This window comes from Pongo abelii, chromosome 10 (genome assembly GCF_028885655.2).
Source record: "Pongo abelii isolate AG06213 chromosome 10, NHGRI_mPonAbe1-v2.0_pri, whole genome shotgun sequence".
Lineage (NCBI taxonomy): Eukaryota > Metazoa > Chordata > Mammalia > Primates > Hominidae > Pongo > Pongo abelii.
The window spans coordinates 117,814,738-117,827,942 of NC_071995.2; positions in this window are offsets into that span (position 1 = coordinate 117,814,738).

Genomic DNA, 13,205 nt, shown 5'->3' on the forward strand with positions numbered 1-13,205 from the left:
GAAGACATCCCAGGTAACCCACCTGGTCTAGAGCTCCTCTCCTCTGAGCCCCCTCAGAGTCTATTTTGATGACCATTGTGGGAATTCCATGGTGAGAATTGCCATGGGCTTTGTGCTTCCTTTATTTACTGAGTTTGCTGATTGAAAGCACCTACTATGTGCAGAGTACAGCACTGGGGAAGTGGTGATACACTAGGGTGAGGAAGGCAGACTGTTTTCCTCCTTTATCAAGTTACATTTTAGTAGAGGGAGACAGACAACAAACACATACTAAACAAGATGATTGCAGGTGTGGATAAGAGTTATAAGAATAAACCAAGCTGATGGGAGAGGGAAGCAGAAGGACCACTTATTGTGGGATGATCAGAGGAAGTACCATTTGAACTGAGATCTCAATAAAGAGGAGTTCATATTTTAAAAATCTGGAGGTAGAATGTTTCAGGCAAATGCAACAGCAAACACAAAGGCTTAGAAGTAGTAACAAGCTCAGCAATTTTGAGGAACACTTATGAAGCGAAAATCCAAGTGTCATGTCACTGCTCTTATTAAAGTTCCTCCAAAGCACATTACCCTAAAGGTAAAACTTCAGTCACATCAGGCTTCTCATGATCTGGTTTCTCCTCTTCTCTCCAACCACACTTCTGACCACTCAACCATGAAATTCTGTACTGAGTGTTTTTCAAGCTTAAACTTGAATTAGAGCCACCTGGAGAGCCTGTCAAAACACAGATTGCTGGGTTCCATCTTCTACAGTTTCTTTTGCTGCGTAGAAGCTCTTAAGTCAATAAGGCTATGGCAGCACCTCGGAATTTGCATTTTTGTCAAGTTCCCAGGAGACGCTGATGCTGTCGGCCCCGACTCCACTTCAAGAAACACAGCATTATTGTAAGCAAAGTGAGTTCTGTCTTACCTCTGGGTCTTTGTACATGGAGAGCTGTCTCCCTGAGGTGCCTCCACCCTTTCCCTGCCTGTTTGGCTTGGATCACTCATACTTTGGGTCTTAATTTTCCCTGATTGCACCAACACAGAGAAGAATTCTTTTTTCATGCATCTCCTCAGCCTTCTAAGTTTAGCCCTTAATATCACAGATTACTCCACCCACACCCTGGATTGGAGGCAGAGATATTTTCCTACTGCTTTGTTGAAACCTCAACACTTGGTATAATGCCTGGCACTTAGTCTGTGCCCAATAAATTTTGTTAATGTGTTACAGTAATTAGAAAGGGCATGTGACTTGAGTTACTTTTTTAGCAGTCAGCCACACTCTCTCCGTGGTTTGGGGCTGGAGCCATGTTAAGTGGTCCACTTAATATTAACTCTGGCTTCATTCACCTCATGTGGAAACCCACTGATCTATCTTTCCAGGTCAATGCCATCTTCCTTTCTTATTTATAAGTTTCTGCAAGCAGGGAGTCTAGCCATCGTTTCTGAATTTCCCAACCTCCTCATCTCCCAGGAGACCCCATCCAGCCCCAGAATCACCTGGTCCTGCTGCCCTCTGGTCACTGTCACATTCTTCATGTTTCTCAGACATAGGTGTTTTTTTTGTTTGTTTGTTTGTTTTAAGGTTTCTTTTTTTTTTTTTTTTTAATTATACTTTAAGTTCTGGGATACACATGCAAAACATGCAGATTTGTTACATAGGCATACATGTAGCCATGGTGGTTTGCTGCACTCATCAACCTGTCATCTACATTAGGTATTTCTCCTAATGCTATCCCTCCCCTAGCCCCCTACCCCCCAATAGGCCCCAGTGTGTGATGTTCCCCTCCCTGTGTCCATGTGTGTTCTCAGTGTTCAACTCCCACTATGAGTGAGAACTTGCAGTGTTTGGTTTTCTGTTCCTGTGTTAGTTTGCTGAGAATGATGGTTTCCAGCTTCATCCATGTCCCTGCAAAGGACATGAACTCTTCCTTTTTTATGGCTGCATAATATTCCATGGTGCATACGTGTCACATTTTCTTTATCCAATCTATCATTAATGGATATTTGGGTTTGTTCCAAGTCTTTGCTATTGTGAATAGTGCTGCAATAAACATACGTGTGCATGTGTCTTTATAGTAGCATGATTTATAATCCTTTGGGTATATACCCAATAATGTGATTGCTGGGTCAAATGGTATTTCTGGTTCTAGATCCTTGAGGAATCGCCACACTGTCTTCCATGGTGGTTGAACTAATTTACATTCCCACCAACAGTGTAAAAGTGTTCCTATTTTGCCACATCCTCTCCAGCATCTGCTGTTTCCTGACTTTTTAATGATCACCATTCTAACTGGTGTGAGATGGTATCTCATTGTAGTTTTGATTTGCATTTCTCTAATGACGAATGATGATGAGCATTTTTTCATATGTTTGTTGGCCACATAAATGTCTTTTTCTGAGAAATGTCTGTTTCTATCCATTGCCCACTTTTTGTTGGGGTTGTTTTTTCTTGTACATTTGTTTAAATTCCTTGTAGATTCTAGATATTAGCCCTTTATCAGATAGACGGATTGCAAAAGTTTTCTCCCATTCTGTAGGTTGCCTGTTCACTCTGATGAGAGTTTCTTTTGATGTGCAGAAGCTCTTTAGTTTAATTAGATCCCATTTGTCAATTTTGGTTTATGTTGCCATTGCTTTTGGTGTTTTAGTCATGAAGTCTTTGCCCATGCTTATGTCCTGAAAGGTACTGCCTAGGTTTTCTTCTAGGGTTTTTATGGTTTTAGGTCTTATGTTTAAGTCTTTAATCCATCTTGAGTTAATTTTTGTATAAGGTGTAAGGAAAGGGTCCAATTTCAGTTTTCTGCATATGGCTAGCCAGTTTTCCCATCACCATTTATTAAATAGGGCATCCTTTCCCCATTTCTTGTTTTTGTCAGGTTTGTCAAAGATCAGATGGTTGTAGATGTGTGATGTTGTTTCTGAGGCCTCTGTTCTGTTCCATTGGTCTATATATCTGTTTTGGTACCAGTACCATGCTGTTTTGGTTACTGTAGCCTTGTAGTATAGTTTGAAGTCAGGTAGCATGATGCCTCCAGCTTTGTTCTTTTTGCTTAGGATTGTCTTGGCTATATGGGCTCTTTCTTTGGTTCCATATGAAATTTAAAGTAGTTTTTTCTAATTCTGTGAAGGAAGTCAATGGCAGCTTGAGGGGATAGCATGGAATCTATAAATTACTTTGGGCAGTATGGCCATTTTTATGATATTGGTTCTTCCTATCCATGAGCATGAAATGTTTTTCCATTTGTTTGTGTCCTCTCTTATTTCCTTGAGCAGTGGTTTGTAGTTCTCTGTGAAGAGGTCCTTGTAAGTTTTATTCCTAGGCATTTTATTCTCTTTGTAGCAATTGTGAATGGGTGTTCACTCATGATTTGGCTCTGTTTATCTATTATTGGTGTGTAGGAATGCTTGTGAGTTTTGCATATTGATTCTGTATCCTGAGAGTTTGCTGAAGTTGCTCATCAGCTTAAGGAGTTTTGAGGCTGAGACGATGGGATTTTCTAAATATATAATCATGTCATCTGCAGACAGAGACAATTTGACTTCCTCTCTTCTTATTTGAATACCCTTTATTTCTTTCTCTTGCCTGATTGCTCTGGCCAGAACTTCAAATACTATGTTGAATAGGAGTGGTGAGAGAGGGCATCCTTGTCCTGTGCCAGTTTTCAAGGGAAATGCTTTCAGCTTTTCCCCATTCAGTAGGATATTAACTATGGGTCTGTCATAAATAGCTTTTATTATATTGAGATACGTCCCATCAATAACTAGTTTATTGAGAGTTTTTATCATGAAGGGGTGTTGAATTTTATTGAAGGCCTTTTCTGAATCTATTGAGATAATCATGTGGTTTTTGTTATTGGTTCTGTTTATGTGATGGATTATGTTTATTGATTTGCATATGTTGAACCAGGCTTGCATCCCAGGGATGAAGCTGACTTGATCGTGGTGGATAAGCTTTTTGATGTGCTGCTGGATTCAGTTTGCCAGCATTTTATTAAGGATTTTTGCTTTGATGTTCATCAGGGATATTGGCCTGAAGTTTTCTTTTTTTGTTGTGTTTCTGCCAGGTTTTGGTATCAAGATGATGCTGGCCTCATTAAATGAGTTAGGGAGGAGTCTCTCTTTTTATATTGTTTGGAATAGTTTCGAAAGGAATGGTACCAACTCCTCTTTGTACCTCTGGTAAAATTCAGCTGTGAATCTGTCTGGTCCTGAGCTTGTTTTGGTTGGTAGGCTATTAATTACTGTCTCAATTTCAGAACTTGTTATTGGTCTATTCAGGGATTCGACTTCTTCCTGGTTTAGTCTTGGGAGGGTGTATGTGTCCAGGAATTTATCCATTTCTTGTAGATTTTCATGGAGGTGTTTATAGTATTATCTGATGGCAGTTTGTATCTCTGTGGGATCAGTGGTGATGTTCCCTTTATCATTTTTTATTGTGTCTATTGGATTCTTCTCTCTTTTCTTCTTTATTAGTCTGGCTAGCAGTCTATCTATTTTCTTAATCTTTTCAAAACACCAGTTCCTGTATTCATCAATTTTTTGAAGGGTTTTTCACATCTCTATCTCCTTCAGCCCTGCTCTAATCTTAATTATTTCTTGTCTCCTGCTAGCTTTTTAATTTGTTTGCTCTTGCTTCTCTAGTTCTTCTAATTGTGATGTTAGAGTGGCGATTTTAGGCCTTTCCTGCTTTCTCCTGTGGGCATTTAGTGCTATAAATTTCCCTCTTAACACTGCTTTAGCTGTGTCCCAGAGATTCTGGTATGTTGTGTCGGATGTAGGTCTTTAAGACACCACAGGTGCCTTCTACTCAGCATGACAAAAAGCAAGTGGGGTAGTTACGAGCTGGACACTTAGCCAGAGAGCTCGGTTCAGTCACACTGGATGTTGAATACAGAAATACTCCTATTTAACTTGGGAAATAGCTTCCCCTATGATCTCACTCCAGTGCCCACGCCCTCTTCACTGACCTGGCCACTGCAACCATTTCCCTGGCATGCAGCTTTCCTATACCCAATATCCATTTGATAGGTCAGAGCCATGCCATATGAGTTCGTTTGTTTGTTTTGTTTTGTTTTGTTGAGACAGAGTCTCATTCTGTCACCCAGGCTGGAGTGCAGTGGCGTGATCTCGGCTCACCACAACCTCCACCTCCCGGGTTTAAGCAATTCTTCTGCCTCAGCCTCCCGAGTAGCTGGGATTATAGGCACACACCACTGTGCCCAGCTAATTTTTGTATTTTTAGTAGAGACAGGGTTTCATCATATTGGCTAGGCTGGTCTTGAACTCCTGACCTCAAGTGATCCGCCCACCTCTGCCTCTCAATGTGCTGGGATTACAGGCGTGAGCCACTGCGCCTGGCCCATATGAGTTGTTAAGTGCTTTGAATATTACTCCTGGGTAAGAGCATGGGCTTTGGGCTCAGAAAGACCAAGATTTAAATTCCAGCTTTTCCATCTACCACCACTGCGTGACCTTAGACAAGACATTTTATCTCGCTGAGTCTCAGCTTCATCATACACAAAGGATGGATTCCAATAACAGCTCCCTCATTGCATTGGTATAAGAAGGGAACGAGATGACATTTGTACTTAGTTCCAATGCAAGGCACATAGGAATCATTCAACAAATGCTGATTTCTGCTATTATTAAAATTATTGTTATGAGTATTCTCAGGAAAGAAAAATACAAAGAAGCTACAGAATGTCATTCCTAAGAGGATCCTCAAGCCCAGGAGTTGCAATGGTCAAGAGGGGAAATCCATATGCATGAAAAAGCCTGGATGAAATGCAGTTAGAAGTGGTGGGACCTGTGGCAAAAGGAGAACATTTTCCTTACCTATAGTCATTCACATTCTCTATTCTTAAATACATTGTGGCCATCAAACAAAAAACACATCTGTAAGCCAGATTCATACTCTGGGCTGCCAGTCTGAGACCTCGAGAGCCTAACCCTGTAATTTTACAGATGGCAAAACTGAGACCCGGACTTAGGAATAAGCGTTGCCTAAGTTCAATGAGGACCAGAATGCTGGCCCTTCAAGCCTTCAATGCATTGCCCAACCTCATCTAAAGTCCTCCTTGAAGGAGATCAGACTGGGAGTTATGGCTTGTAGTTCATATTCCTGAATAATAGATCTAGGGAATCCTTCATAAAGTCTAATTGGAAGAGATTTTTAAAAAACAGCATTTATCACCTTTCTAAAGACAAAATTAAATGGCACATTTATTATAATCATGAATACATCCCCCTCATCCCCTGCCATGGAAAAATAAAAGAGAAATCCACTCTAGATGTTCTGGCTGTCTGACCTCAGACAAGTCCCTTCACTTCTTACAGAGACTGCTTCAAAGGGTCACTGTGAGAATTAAATGCGAATATGTACATAAAGCGCTCATACCAAAGAGGAAAGATTAAATGCTCCAGAAGTTATTCTGGGTTTTTGGGTTGTCAGGAACTTACATAGAATCTGGCTTGCCTGTAAGGCAAACTAAGTTTCCAGGAGGAAAATGCATTAACAGTTGTGGTCACATCACAACACTGACTACCGATTTGTTCACTAATTACTTCTGCAACATCCAATCCGGGGGCAAGGCAAAAGGGAGGGTGCTGCTGCAGGGAGCTTTCTCCCAAAGCCCCTGGATGCAGAAGACACTCGTTTTCAGTTCTGCCTCCAAATCTTCTGTGTACAACGGCATATGAACAGCCTTGATTTTCTCTTCCTTGTCCTTTTTTTTTCTCTCCCAAACCAAAGGTCAGTTGCCTTTGTCTTCTGCTTCAAAGCATTCCAGGAGAGAATTCTGTACTCCTTTCAGTAGAAAAGAGTAACAGACAAGTCAAAGCAAGCACATTCAAAAGTTGCAGCCTATCTTTAAAGGCAGAAGGCACTTGAGGCTATATATGTAGTATAGAGACACACACACACACACACACACACACACACACACACACAAATAAGACGAGCCATGACAGATAGAGAGATGCTTTTAGATGCAAAACTGGATTCTTTTAGGCAAGTTTTTTTCCCACCTTCCTGTTTATAGGAACAGATATTTGCACATCCATATTTAAATATTACACCAGCTTCATACAACAGGTGAGATGCTCACAGTGTGTATACGTCAAATACATGTTGTTCGTAAGTGAAGGAACTAAGCTACACACCTCTACACAAAAAGGCTGTCGAGTCAAACACCAGAATTACTCACAGATAGGTAACAGAGTGCACACAAATGTTAATGGCTTGAATACTACTTTAGGGTTTCCATAGTATCTTTCTCTCACTGATGCTCTTGTATACTACATATGCTTTTAAAAAATGGAATAATTCTGAATGAGGAATATTTTTAAGTGAAAAGATAAACCGTAAAAAATGTTTAAAATTACCTGAGGAGAGGGAGGGAATAGGGTGGACAGGAAAGGGTGTGTAGGCTTGTCTAAATATACCTTCTTGGTAGTTTTCACTTCAGAGCCAAGTAAATATTTTACATTTAAAGAAATAAAGTTATATTGAAAAGCAATCCTTAAAAATCAAAAGTAAACAAACCTCAATGCAATCCCATTCCAGTTGACTTTAATACACAGTCCTTTGAATATACATCCAAATGAGAGGAAAAAAAAAACCTTTAACTGAATTTAGTAATCATATTATGGAGGTAGGATAAGTATAGTTGTCCTAAAATATGTGTGTGTGTGTGTGTGTGTGCACGTGCACACGTGTGCATGCTGTGGGATAAATACAAGAGTAATTATGTGAGTGTCACTAAATGTAGATTGTGGGCATATCAGAAAAGAGAGACACAGAGGTAAAATTTATGAGGTTAAAAAAAAACCTGTAGCCCTTATTTTAACTAGAAATACAAGTTAAAACTCATGATACATTTTTGGTCTTAAAATAAAATTTCCTAGGTCTATATGCTAAAAAATCCTAGAAACACTGACCAACTAATCCGGTAATGATGAGAAACTCTGACACCTGTTGAAAGGAACCATTGCATTTTGGAGAAATGGCTGATTCCTGATCTGGGTCAGGATATTTATAAGTTGAGCTTGGAACATCTTGACATATCAGAAAGTGAGAAAGCCACTGAAAGCCTTCTAGGTCATATCAAAGGACTCAGGAACCAATTGAATAGGCTCTCCTGGCTAAAGGTGGAACAATTAAAGCATCCATAAGAATAATAACAGGAATTAATTGAAGCACATAAAATTTATTCAAATCTGAGTCCATTGTAAGGATTAAAAAATGGCAACAGCAAATAACCAATCAACTCAGTAGTACCTTATAAGGATACTAGTAGCCCAACCCATTATTTTTATAAGCTAGAAAATAAAAGGGAAAGAATCAAATATCATTCTGCCGTTTCTATACTAATGGTGCTCTAAATTAACCAAATAGTTGATGAGGGATATTTCTTTATAGAAGTATTCCAGCTAATACATGAAAGATAAATGATAGATTAGAATATCACTATTTTGCAACCACTAAATTATAAATTATATAAATTATAAATTAATAAATTAAGCAATGATCTTCAGTGTCAGCTAGCATCACAAGAAAAGAGAAAACCATACATTATTAACTTCCTGGTAGATTTTCTTTTGAACCTAAATCTGATTAAGCCTCTAGCATACCACCACTTAACAAAAAATAAAGAATGCAGAGAAACATGTTATCAGTGCCACAGACTGGCAAAATCAGCAAAATACAGATTATGGAAAACTCTACTAGGCAAACAATCAAGTTTCTTATGAAAAATAAAGAAGACAGAGGTAGAATGTTTGTGTGCATGTTGGCAATGGCAGAGAACCTAGAAATTAAAAGATATTTAAGGAGATATATTACCCAACCATGAGGAATGGGCCTTATTTGAATTCCAGTTCACACAAGCTAATGAACAATAAGCAAACACTTAAAAGGCAATTGGGAGTGGGGGATATTGACTGGATACTTGATGATATTCAGAAATTATTGTTAATTTTGTTTTGTGTGACGATATTGCAGTCATGCTTTTAAAAAAGGAGTTCCTATATTTTAGAGATGCACCTTGTATTTACAACTGGGAATAATGCAATATTACTTAGATTTGCTTCAAAATAACTTAGTAGTGTGGAAAGTGGGTGAGGGTACCAATGAAACAATTGACTCTTTATTGATCAGTGTTGAAATTAGACAATGGGGACATTGGGACTCATTAGGCTAGTCTCTTTATTTTTATATATGTTTTAAATTTTTCATAATAAAAAAGTTTTTTAAAACTGATTTATTCATTACTTAACAAATTTACCTAAAGAGGACATTTTAGAAATGAAAAACCAGTATCACATGCCAATGATGGAAAATAACTATAAAAATAAATTCAGTGAAAGCAAATCAAGGTTATTAAATTGTAATTGTCCTAACCTCTGAATCTGAAGTCACTTTCTTGTTTAAAAGTAAATGCTAAGACAGGTTCAAGACATTTCAAGAAAATCAAGGTGTGTAGACTTACTTCTGGAGGTATCCCAATGGCTAGAAAAGAGAATTGAAAAAGAAATAACTTTCTCACATTATGACCATGTATTCCAATGTTATTTGGTGTGCTTGATCTGCCTGGATATCACCTAAAACATGCTTGGGGCGGGGGGATACCACTAGGGTTCCAAGGCTCCTCACTTTGAGAAATAATGATATAAAATTATTGGCTTTTAAAACTGGGTGTAGTAATGGTGATTCTCTCATTTTGCATTTGAAAGAAAAATGAGACTCATTTAAAAGGAAAATTAGACTCAGAGAGTATAATTTCACTGCACACAGCACATTTTTTCATCACTAATTCCAACATTCTGCCTCCATTTTTTTCATCACTGTGTTCTCTGGGCTTCAGCCTCTCTCTTAAGTATACCCAACTCTTTCCCAATGTGTGGTCTTTGTGCATACTGAACTCTTTTCCTGAAATGCTATCTCCCTTCTTCACTTGGCAAATGCCTCTTACTCTTAGTTGAAACTTAAAAGCAACTGTCTTGGACAGACTTTACCTCTATACACTCAGTAAATTCTCTTTACACTTAGTACATTCTCCACTTACTCAGTTTTACATCGTTTTCTCCTTTGCGGCATGTTTTTTTTTAATGATGTTTAACATAACTCAACTGGACTGATGGGTTCAGGAGAGGAGGACCCATTTTTGTCCCTGTCCGATTGCTGTGCCCAATACGTACTTGCACATTGAATGAATTTCACTTCAGGATATAAAAATCATATTAGAGGCAGCATATAAGAATGATTAAGGGCTCTGCAAGTCAGACTAACTGAATTCATATGTTGGCTCCACCTTTTACTAACTGTGTGTCCCTGGTAAGTTACTTAAACTCTCTGTGGTTAATAGCAGGGCCTAATCCATAGGGTTTTGGTGAGCATTCAATGAGTTAATATTTATAAAGTACTTAGAAAAATGCCTGGCACTGAGTACTATGTAACTATATACACATATATTGTTATAATTGCATATTATTACTGTTATACATACTACACAGAGTATACATAAAATACAGTGTTTTTCTCTCATCAATTCACAGTTAAGTGAATATATACAATGCCAGTAAGCACAGTGTGAATACTGTATTGTCATGTGTAATATGAGTATAAAACCATGCCTCATTACCTGCGGGACTGGGTAACTTGAACATTAGTATAGTTTCATACTGTATGTGGAATCTACTCATTACACCAGCATTTATTGAACTTTTACTATGTGCCAATTCTATACTAGGCATTTGTGACTCAAATAAGAAATAGACATAGTCTGTTCTTTCAAGGATCACCCAGTCAATACTATGACAAGTAACTCTAAATAAATTATAAAGTATACCCATGGATCAAAGGAGGTCCAAGAGAGGAAGATTTTATTATGGGTATGGAAGGCTAGCAATGCATATGTTAAGACTTCTGAGATAATGTGATTATAAAGTATCAAAGAATGAATAGGACATTTTCAAAAGGACAGAGAGGTCAGAGGGGTTTGTTTTGCGTGATTTGGAGAGTTACAGAGTAGAACGGGGTATATAGAGATACAATGAGCAACGTGAAATAACTGGGGGTGAAGTTCAAGGACAGATAGAAGGCAAGCACCAGATCATGAGAGACATAATGCAGAGGGGTTAGCACTGACCCTACTAATTTGGGGGAGTCAGTACAAGGTTTTCAAGGAAGGAAGTTATGAGCACGTCCCCAGTTTGAAGGAAAAAAAAAGTCCCTAGAGAGAAAAAGTACAAAGTATAGGTTAGCAGATGGTGAATTATTGCAGCAGGAAGGCAGATTAGGTGGCTAGTACAATTGCTCTGGGGAGGAATGGTCCCTTTATTCCAGTCTTGATTTTGAGCATCTCTCTCCTTCTCCTCCCACTGAGATTCTTCAGTTTGGTTTTCTTCAACAAAATCAATATGGTAGCCTTGGAGACTCATGTCTTTTCCTGCCAACTGCCTATAAAATACCAGGTTGCACATATTAGAGTAGTACCAGGCAAGTACTCTTTGCTGTTCTGCAGGAAGAAGGTGGAGGCTCTGAAAATAACATCCTTGGTAGCATAAATAGATATGAAGACTAATGGGCAGCTCTAGACATGGACACAATATATAGACAGGATGGATACATTTTACACTCACCTAATGTTACACTTTTCTTATCCTGTTGCTGGAGGTCAGCATAGCCTAGACTTTAGATTAAGGCATATCTGGATTTGAAAGCAGACTCTTCTACTTGCTAGCTATGCAACTCTGGGCAAGTGATTCTCCCACTCAGAGACTCAGTTTCCAAATCTGCAAAATTTAGATGATGACGGTTCCTTTATCATAGAGCTGTTGTGAGAATTAAGTGAGATAATGTTTATCAAGGGTTTAAGCACATGTTGTGACTAGAACATAGTAACATATATCTGATAAGTATAGCAATTTTTATCGTCTGAGATGGCAATGAATCCATCTGTCATGTAGAATCTTGGGATCTGTGCAGTCAGAAGGAGGCTTTCTGATTTATCCATGCTAGTCCAGGAGTATCTGAAGTAGTGCACATGTATTTTCCAGAAGAGGAATGAACAATAAACAACAGAGGTGGGATTCAGGTTAGACACAAGGTAGAACTTTCAAGAAGTGAGGATTAAAGGAAGAAGTCAAATTGGGAACGAAGAAGTCAAGAAGTGAGGATTGATAAACCTTGAGTAGTGCTATCATATTTTTCTCCCCAAATAAATAATCTTGTAATTTGAATGGTTTAGCATGATCTTGTTTAAAGACATAAAGACAGATGAATTGGTCTCATTATCATATTTCCCATCATCTCAGTAATTATTTGAATCTTTCACTGTTCCCTGGACTTTTACAAATGGGTACAGACTGTCAAGCTCTCTGATGCTGGTAGATAATGGTTGGCTCCATTGTACTCAGAGAAATCATGGACACAGAAAGATTAAGAGATTTACCCAAGGTAACATGGTAATGTTAGTGAGGTGGGATTTGAACTGCCTCGGGAGAAGAGGTAGCTATTTCTCTGAGCTGGAGGTGCTGTATCTTTGGATCACTAAGGAGAAGGATGCATAAGAATCTTCTTAGCTCCTGCTCTAGAGTGCCTGGGTTTGCAAATTTTGGAATCATTTCTCCCTGCTGTCCCCTTTTTCAAATGAAAGAACAATACCAATCAGGTAAAGAAACATTCTCTAGACATGGATGGCAAATTGATTTTATCTAGAATGCCAAGACCAACCTATTAGTAGTGGCTATCTAGAAACTGTGTGTTGAGAAGGATTCTGAGGGTCGGTCTGAGAAAGAGTATTGTGAAGGATCAGTGATGTCTACCCTCAGTATAGCACAGAGGGTAAGGAATAATTGTGCCATAAGTTTATATTCATTAACCAGCATATTAATAGGTCCTTGTTTATGGGGTGGGCTGGCTTGCATCTGGGGGAACAGAAAGCAATACCCTGAAGGAATGAGACACAAGATGGTTCTATTTTAATAAAGTAATGGAGGAACTGGAGTTCACATTATATTGGAGAAGCCAGATCTAAAGTAGAGGTCACTTGATGAGATGGAAAGGGGACAAGTGTTAGTCAGTGGGGACCCAGAAGGTGAATTAGGCTGTGAACTGCTTCAGGGAAGGGACTATGTCTGGTTTGTCTTTGAGTCCTCCATGCCCAGGACTGTGCCTGGCCAAGATGCAAGACTGGGCGTCAGTTAATGATTATTGAACT